Raw genomic sequence first — 10,070 nt, 5'->3', positions numbered from 1 at the left:
TCTGAACTTTGACTTTGGAGCTGTGAGATGGGACGCAAGTATGCACACATCTCGACTGGGGTGTTTGGGCTAAGAGACCCCACAGACTGCACGATTTTAGTCATCCTATGCCACCTCAGACAAAATGTCCTGGTTGTGGGCATATTCTTAGGTCGTAAACGATTGTCAGACATCTTGGCTCATCCAGTGTGACCAGGTCCGAGTCTGCAGATGAAGTACCGCAAAATGCAGCCGTAGAATCTGACAAAGTTCTGGCCGTGTCACAATGTTTTTGCTTTATCGTGTTGTGTGGCTGTTACAAGCCGATCCCTGTAACTAATCAATAGGAACACGGCCGGCACTAAGTATGCACAGAATAATATGATTATTGTGAATAATCAAATTAATTAATAGTTTGATTTAAATGTTTACATGCTGTACAAATAGAACGATTTCCCTAATAATCTTGTTTACATAACACATGTGAAATCAGGCTACCTGATGGGACTTTGATAAATGCACAAAATTGCAGAACTAAATAGATATTCTACCATAGCGACCATGGTATTTTGAGGAAGCCAATTTGATTCTGAGTTCAGACATAAAGTTATTATGTGAAAACTATTTCTAAGATGCATACTGTCAGTTTTTCCCAACTCACTTCACTCACGCATCAGCATAGACAGAGGCTGGCGTTGCTGGTGTTGACACACGCGCATATCAAATACCACGCTGCAGTTGATGTAGCCTCGCAAGCCAATCACTAAACATGACAAATCTGAAGCAAATCGTACAATCTTGCCAAATTTATATCAATATTTTTTGAGGGTAACATCGGGAAATCTTACCGTTACAGCATACAATAACATTCTAGACGATTCTGTGCTTCCAACATTGTGGCTACAGTTTGGGAAAGGTCCTTTCCTGTTTCAGCATGACAATGCCCACGTGCAGAAAGCGAGGTCCATACAGAAATGGTTTTGTCGAGATTGGTGTGGGAGAACTTGACTGGCCTGCACAGAGCCCTAAACTCAACCCCATCGAACACCTTTGGGATGAATTGGAACGCTGACTGCGAACCAGACCTAATCGCCCGACCTCACTAATGCTCTTGTGGCTGAATGGAAGCAAGTCCCCGCAGCAATGTTCCAACATCCAGTGGAAAGCCTCCCTAGAAGACTGGAGGCTGTTATAGCAGCAAAGGGGGGAACCAACTCCATTTTAATGTCCATGATTTTGGAATGAGACGTTGGACAAGCAGGAACATACTGTTGGTCATGCAGGGTATGTTGCTCACTTCCTGACTGGAGCAGGAACATACTGTTGGTCATGCAGGGTATGTTGCTCACTTCCTGACTGGAGCAGGAACATACTGTTGGTCATGCAGGGTATGTTTCTCACTTCCTGACTGGAGCAGGAACATACTGTTGGTCATGCAGGGTATGTTGCTCACTTCCTGACTGGAGCAGGAACATACTGTTGGTCATGCAGGGTATGTTGCTCACTTCCTGACTGGAGCAGGAACATACTGTTGGTCATGCAGGGTATGTTTCTCACTTCCTGACTGGAGCAGGAACATACTGTTGGTCATGCAGGGTATGTTGCTCACTTCCTGACTGGAGCAGGAACATACTGTTGGTCATGCAGGGTATGTTGCTCACTTCCTGACTGGAGCAGGAACATACTGTTGGTCACGCAGGGTATGTTGCTCACTCCCTGACTGGAGCAGGAACATACTGTTGGTCATGCAGGGTATGTTGCTCACTTCCTGACTGGAGCAGGAACATACTGTTGGTCATGCAGGGTATGTTGCTCACTTCCTGACTGGAGCAGGAACATACTGTTGGTCATGCAGGGTATGTTGCTCACTCCCTGACTGGAGCAGGAACATACTGTTGGTCATGCAGGGTATGTTGCTCACTCTCTGACTGGAGCAGGAACATACTGTTGGTCATGCAGGGTATGTTGCTCACTTCCTGACTGGAGCAGGAACATACTGTTGGTCATGCAGAGTATGTTGCTCACTTCCTGACTGGAGCAGGAACATACTGTTGGTCACGCAGGGTATGTTGCTCACTTCCTGACTGGAGCAGGAACATACTGTTGGTCATGCAGGGTATGTTGCTCACTTCCTGACTGGAGCAGGAACATACTGTTGGTCATGCAGGGTATGTTGCTCACTTCCTGACTGGAGCAGGAACATCCTGTTGGTCATGCAGGGTATGTTGCTCACTTCCTGACTGGAGCAGGAGAAAACAGGAGCACTACTTCTCAGCTGTGATCCTCACTGTACGGGCAACTCCATTTAGCATGAGGCATCGGCTCTGGTTATAAGTAGTGCACTATATAGAGGGAATTGTGTTTTTTTTGGCTTTGTGACTCTTATTAAAAGTTGTGCACTACCTAGGGAATATGGTGTGATTTAAGCCATAGCCTCTGGTCAAAGGTAGTGAACTATGGAGTGAATAGGATGTCATTTAGGATTAACACACTTTCATTCATTCCAGGAAGCACAGGGAGCAGTTCCTATAAACTACAGTCCAAAATATGAAGGGAGGGAATTAACATAACAACCCCCCCCCCCCCCCAACACATGACATAAGGGCACACACACAAAGGCACAAACACATGACATAAGGGCACACACACAAAGGCACAAACACTTGACATAAGGGCACACACACACACAAAGGCACAAACACATGACATAAGGGCACACACACACACAAAGGCACAAACACATGACATAAGGGCACACACACACACACACAACGGCACAAACACATGACATAAGGGCACACACACACACACACACACACACACACACACACACGAAGGCACAAACACATGACATAAGGGCGGGCACACACACACACACACACACACACACACACACACACACACACACACACACACACACACACACACACACACACACACACACACACACACACACACACACACACACACACACACACACACACACACAGGGAGCTCAGGTGTAACATGACAGTCACCAAACCCTTGGGTTGCTCTCCTGCACCTGCTCTCTTCTGCGTGTGTGTGTGTGTGTGTGTGTGTGTGTGTGTGTGTGTGTGTGTGTGTGTGTGTGTGTGTGTGTGTGTGTGTGTGTGTGTGGGGTCGAAGGTAAAGGGTAGTGGTTCAGGATAAAGGGTAGTGTTCCAGGGTAAAGGGTGGTGTTTCAGGGTAAAGGGTGGTTGTCCAGGGTAAAGGGTGGTGGTCCAGGGTAAAGGGTGGTGGTCCAGGGTAAAGGGTGGTGGTTCAGGGTAAAGGGTGGTGATTCAGGGTAAAGGGTGGTGGTCCAGGGTAAAGGGTAGTGGTCCAGGGTAAAGGGTGGTGTTCCAGGGTAAAGGGTAGTGTTCCAGGGTAAAGGGTAGTGTTCCAGGGTAAAGGGTAGTGTTCCAGGGTAAAGGGTGGTGGTCCAGGGTAAAGGGTGGTGTTCCAGGGTAAAGGGTGGTGATTCAGGGTAAAGGGTGGTTGTCCAGGGTAAAGGGTGGTGGTCCAGGGTAAAGGGTGGTGGTTCAGGGTAAAGGGGGGTGATTCAGGGTAAAGGGTGGTGGTTCAGGGTAAAGGGGGGTGGTCCAGGGTAAAGGGGGGTGGTCCAGGGTAAAGGGTAAAGGGTGGTGATTCAGGGTAAAGGGTAGTGATCCAGGGTAAAGGGTGGTGGTCCAGGGTAAAGGGTGGTGATTCAGGGTAAAGGGTGGTTGTCCAGGGTAAAGGGTGGTGGTCCAGGGTAAAGGGTGGTAGTCCAGGGTAAAGGGTGGTGGTTCAGGGTAAAGGGTGGTGATTCAGGGTAAAGGGTGGTGGTCCAGGGTAAAGGGTAGTGGTCCAGGGTAAAGGGTAAAGGGTGGTGATTCAGGGTAAAGGGTAGTGATCCAGGGTAAAGGGTGGTGGTCCAGGGTAAAGGGTGGTGGTCCAGTGTAAAGGGTGGTAAGTGGTGGTCCAGGGTAAAGGGTAAAGGGTGGTGGTCCAGGGTAAAGGGTGGTGGTCCAGGGTAAAGGGTGGTGTTCCAGGGTAAAGGGTGGTGTTCCAGGGTAAAGGGTGGTGTTCCAGGGTAAAGGGTGGTGGCCAGGGTAAAGGGTGGTGGCCAGGGTAAAGGGTGGTGGTCCAGGGTAAAGGGTGGTGGTCCAGGGTAAAGGGTGGTGGTCCAGGGTAAAGGGTGGGGGTCCAGGGTAAAGGGTGGTGTTCCAGGGTAAAGGGTGGTGCTCCAGGGTAAAGGGTGGTGTTCCAGGGTAAAGGGTAGTGGTCCAGGGTAAAGGGTGGTGGTTCAGGGTAAAGGGTGGAGGTCCAGGGTAAAGGTTGGAGGTCCAGGTTAAAGGTAGGCGGTCCAGGGTAAAGGGTGGTGGTCCAGGGTAAAGGGTTGTAGGTGGTGGTCCAGGGTAAAGGGGGGTAGGTGGTGGTCCAGGGTAAAGGGTGGTGGTTCAGGGTAAAGGGTGGAGGTCCAGGGTAAAGGTTGGAGGTCCAGGTTAAAGGTTGGCGGTCCAGGGTAAAGGGTGGTGGTCCAGGGTAAAGGGTTGTAGGTGGTGGTCCAGGGTAAAGGGGGGTAGGTGGTGGTCCAGGGTAAAGGGTGGTAGTCCAGGGTAAAGGGTGGTAGTCCAGGGTAAAGGGTGGTGGTCCAAGGTAAAGGGTAGTGGTCCAGGGTAAAGGGTAGTGGTCCAGGGTAAAGGGTGGTGGTCCAGGGTAAAGGGTGGTGGTCCAGGGTAAAGGGTGGTGGTCCAGGGTAAAGGGTAGTGTTCCAGGGTAAAGAGTGGTAGTCCAGGGTAAAGGGTGGTAGTCCAGGGTAAAGGGTGGTGGTCCAGGGTAAAGGTTGGACGTCCAGGTTAAAGGGTAGTGGTCCAGGGTAAAGGGTGGTGTTCCAGGGTAAAGGGTGGTGGTCCAGGGTAAAGGGTAGTGTTCCATGGTAAAGGGTAGTGTTCCAGGGTAAAAGTTGGAGGTCCAGGGTAATGGGTGGTGGTCCAGGGTAAAGGGTGGACGTCCAGGTTAAAGGGTAGTGTTCCAGGGTAAAGGGTGGTGGTCCAGGATAAAGGGTTCATAATCACTATACTTAGAAGAGCTCTAACAGAATAGATGCACCAGCACCCTATTCCTTACGTAGGGCACTACTGTTGACCAGAACCCTATCAGCTCTTTTCAAAAGTATTGCACTTCATAGGGAATAGGGTTCCATTTGGGATGCAAACTTCATATATAATATAACCCACACGTCTCCGCGTCCTTGCCGCCGCCTGAACACATTAACTTTTACTTGGTCACAATCCCGGATCCGGGAGCACCCTCATCAGTAAAAAAGCTGACTAGCATAGCCTAGCATAGCGCCACAAGTAAATACTAGTATCTAAATATCATGAAATCACAAGTCCAAGACACCAGATGAAAGATACACATCTTGTGAATCCAACCATCATTTCTGATTTTTAAAATGTTTTACAGGGAAGACACAATATGTATTTCTATTAGCTAACCACGATAGCAAAAGACACAACTTTTTTCCCACCATTTTTTTACTGCATAGGTAGCTATCACAAATTCGACCAAATAAAGATATAAATAGTCACTAACCAAGAAACAACTTCATCAGATGACAGTCTGATAACATATTTATTGTATAGCATATGTTTTGTTTGAAAAATTTGCATATTTCAGGTATAAATCATAGTTTTACATTGCAGCCACCATCACAACTCTCACCAAAGCAACTAGAATAACTACAGAGAGCAACGTGAATTACCGAAATACTCATCATAAAACATTTTTGAAAAATACACAGTGTACAGCAAATGAAAGACAAAGATCTTGTGAATCCAGCCAATATTTCAGATTTTTTAAGTGTTTTACAGCGAAAACACAATATAGCATTATATTAGCTTACTACAATAGCCAACCACACAACAGCATTGATTCAAGCCAACAGTAGCGATAACGAATAAACCAGCAAAAGATATAAAATGATTATATTATATATATATATATATATATATATATAAATTATTCACTAACCTTCTCAAACTTCTTCAGATGACAGTCCTATAACATCAAATTACACAATACATATATGGTTTGTTCGAAAATGTGCATATTTAGCGGCACAAATCGTGGTTATGCAATATGAATAGTAGCCAAAATGCAAACAAAATGTCGGGAGAAATCTTGGGAGAGGCACCTAATCTAAACAATAAATAATCATAAACCTGACTAAAAAATACAGGTTGGACAGCAAATTAAAGATACATTCGTTCTTAATGCAACCGCTGTGTTAGATTTTTTAAATTAACGTTACTACGACATACAGCGTGCGTTAAAGCGAGACCGCACCGAAATTAATGGCGGAATAATAGTTTAACATTTTTCAACAGAACAACGAATTAACATCATAAATAGTTCTTACTATTTGATGAGCTTCCATCAGAATCTTGTGCAAGTTGTCCTTTGTCCAGAAAAATCGTTGCTCGGTTGTAGATTGTCGTCTTCAACTTTGGAATTAGCAGCAAACATTAGCCATGTGGCGAAGACGTGTCCAACTCACTATAACGCAGCACAAATGAAATACCGAAAATCGCAATATACTGATATAAACTGATATAACTCGGTTTAAAATAACTACATTATGATGTTTTTAACACCTATATCGAATAAAATCAGAGCCGGATATATCTAACGCCTATAACGAGAGCTTTTCAGAATGCAATCCTGAGGTCTGTCTTGCGTCATGATGAACGTTGAAAAGACTGCACACCCGGTTCCAAGAGCATTTGTACGGCCTCAGATCTACCTAGACACCCCATTCCAATTCTCACTGCTTACTGACATCTAGGGGAAGGCGTATGCAGTGCATGTCGACCCATAGATTACATGCAAATTAATAAACTGACCGTGGAACAGTGCCCGATTTCAGATTTCTCACTTCCTGACAGGAAGTTTGCTGCAAAATGAGTTCTGTTTTACTCACAGATATAATTCAAACGGTTTTAGAAACTAGAGAGTGTTTTCTATCCAATAGTATTAATAATATGCATATTGTACGAGCAAGAATTGAGTACGATGCAGTTGAATTTGGGAACACATTTTTACAAAGTGAAAACAGCGCCCCCCTATTGAGAAAAGGTTTTAACTTTTCACGCCTCTCAACCCCGGTGCCGGGAGCACCCCCCACCCCCCCACACTGATTAGCATCGCTAGCATAGCGTCACAATTAAATAGTATCATCTAAATATCATTAAATCACAAGTCCAAGACACCTAATGAAAGATACAGATCTTGTGAATAAAGCCACCATTTCAGATTTTTAAAATGTTTTACAGGGAAGACAAAATATGTAAATCTATTAGCTAACCACGTTAGCAAAAGACACCATTTTTCTTTGTCCACCATTTTTTCTCAACACCAGTAGCTATCACCAATTCGGACAAATAAAGATATTGATAGCCACTAACCAAGAAAAAACCTCATCAGATGACAGTCTGATAACATATTTATGGTATAGGATAGGTTTTGTTCGAAAAATGTGCATATTTCAGGTATAAATCATAGTTTACAATTGCAAACACCATCACAACTCGACTAGAAAAAATACAGAGAGCAACGTGTATTACCTAATTACTAATCATAAAACATTTTGTAAAAATACACAGCGTACACTAATTGAAAGACACAGATCCTGTGAATCCAGACAATATTTCAGATTTTCTAAGTGTCTTACAGCGAAAACACAATAAATCGTTATATTACCATAGCACATGTGCAAACATTACCCCAGCATTGATTCACGGCAAAAAGAGCGATAGCATTATCACCACCAAAATGTATTAATTTTTTCGCTAACCTTCTCAGAATTCTTCAGATGACACTCCTGTAACATCATATTACAACATACATATAGAGTTTGTTCGAAAATGTGCATATTTAGCCACCAAAATCATGGTTAGACAATGAGAAAAGTAGCCCAGCTGGTCAGAAAATGTCGTGCGCCCTATTAGACAGTGATCTAGTCTTATACATAAATACTCATAAACTTGACTAAAAAATACAGGGTGGACAGCGATTGATAGACAATTTAATTCTTAATACAATCGCTGAATTACATTTTTTAAATTATCCTTACTTTTCAATACAGGTTGCGCCAAGCGAAGCTATACCAAACAAAATGGCGTCATAAGCGTTTAACATTTTTCGACAGAAACACGATTTATCATCATAAATTGTTCTTACTATGAGCTGTTCTTCCATCAGAATCTTGGGCAATGTATCCTTTCTTGGGTCTAATCTTCTTTTGGTCGAAAGATGTCCTCTTGTCTGTCGAAATGCCCACTAACGTTCGACCGGGACCCCGAAACATGCCCGGCGCTTCAAAGTGCACCACAAAGCAATGCCTTTAAAATCGCACTAAACGGATATAAATTGCTATAAAACGGTTCAAATTAACTACCTTATGATGTTGTTAACACCTATAACGAGTAAAAACATGACCGGAGAAATATTACTGGCTAAACAACAGGTTGGAAGGAGACGAGTCCGACGTCCTTCGTGCGTCAGGCGCAGGCAGCAAAAGGAAGCTACTTCCACCTTGTGCTCTTTTATACAGGCCCTGATTGCGCAATCGACTCCATTCAAAGCGTCACCACGTACTGACATCCTGGGGAAGACGTAAGCAGTGTTTGTATCCTCATAGCATTTACAGGGACTTTTAAACTGACCCCAGATCTGGGGCCAAGATTTCTGAAATCTGACTCCCTGTCAGGAAAAGTGCTGTAGAAGGAGTTCTGTTTCACTCAGAGACAGAATTCCAACGGCTATAGAAACTAGAGAGTGTTTTCTATCCAATAATAATAATAATATGCATATTGTACGAGCAAGAATTGAGTACTAGGCAGTTTAATCTGTAGAGCAAATTATGCTAATGCGAAACAGCACCCCCTATAGTGGCAAGAAGTTTTAAGCTACTCCCGCAATAACATCAACTACATATGTGTATGCTACCAATACAATTTGATTTGAGTTGATTTTATGGCTCCCTGTCGCTCTTATTTAGTGGCGTAATGGTGTGTGTGTATGTGTGTGTCAGTGAATAAATACGTGTGACACACACACACACACACACAGACAGACACACAGACAGAGTAAAATATCCAGTGAGCTTGGAAGAGTGAGTCATGTGTGAGTGATGTATGGTTATGCTTTGCCGTTCACTAGTCACAGCTATAAATCCTATGAATGATCACGTTTTGTTATGGTGTGATGCTTTGTCTTTTGGAGGACTAGTGGAGTCACAACATATGTTTCTATTTCTCAGTTCCACTTCAAAATATTGGATGTATTACTGACTGTTTTAATGTATTATGTCTTGATTAGGAGATTGAGGGGCTTGATTTAATTGATCCTTCAAATGAAATTGTATCGTCTGTCTCAAGCCTATGATCCCCATATGTGTATCGACATGTTGACTTCGCTAGAGTCCCAAATGGCATCCTATTCCCTATTAAGTGCACTCTTTTTGACCGGAGCCCTTAGAAAAGTAGTGCACATAAAGAGGGTGCCACTTGAGTATTGTCCTTCCAGTGACACTATCAAAAGAAAGTAGCTGATAAACATATCTAATACATACAGTATCTATTCTCTATGAAGGTGCAATCTGGGATTTGAAAGACAACACTGGAGAAATGTTAAAGCTAAAATATGTCACTTTTTTGGACGACCCAACAAATGCACATAGAAATGTGAGTTATATATCTGTCATTTTCATTGAAAGCAAGTCTAAGAAGCTGTATATCTGTTCTATGTGCAATATTTCTATGCTTCCTGCTTTTTAAGTTTGTTTTTGCATCTTTTACTTTCGGTTTTGTACACAAGTTTCAAACAGCTGAAAATACAATTTTGTAGGTTATGGAAAATATATTTTCCAGTTGTTTAGATGGTACAATGATTCTCTATACTATACTAGTTTGTTTTGTCATATAAACTGAGATTAGGCAAACTATTAGAATTTCAGCAACCAGGAAATGGCAGAAGGATTTCTGCATAGAGCATCTTTAACACTCTCAAATGTATAGACGGGACTATGGATGCAAGGACTGACC

The sequence above is a fragment of the Salvelinus fontinalis genome, unplaced genomic scaffold, assembly GCF_029448725.1.
Source record: "Salvelinus fontinalis isolate EN_2023a unplaced genomic scaffold, ASM2944872v1 scaffold_0011, whole genome shotgun sequence".
Lineage (NCBI taxonomy): Eukaryota > Metazoa > Chordata > Actinopteri > Salmoniformes > Salmonidae > Salvelinus > Salvelinus fontinalis.
Note: the sequence above shows the minus strand (reverse complement) of the source record.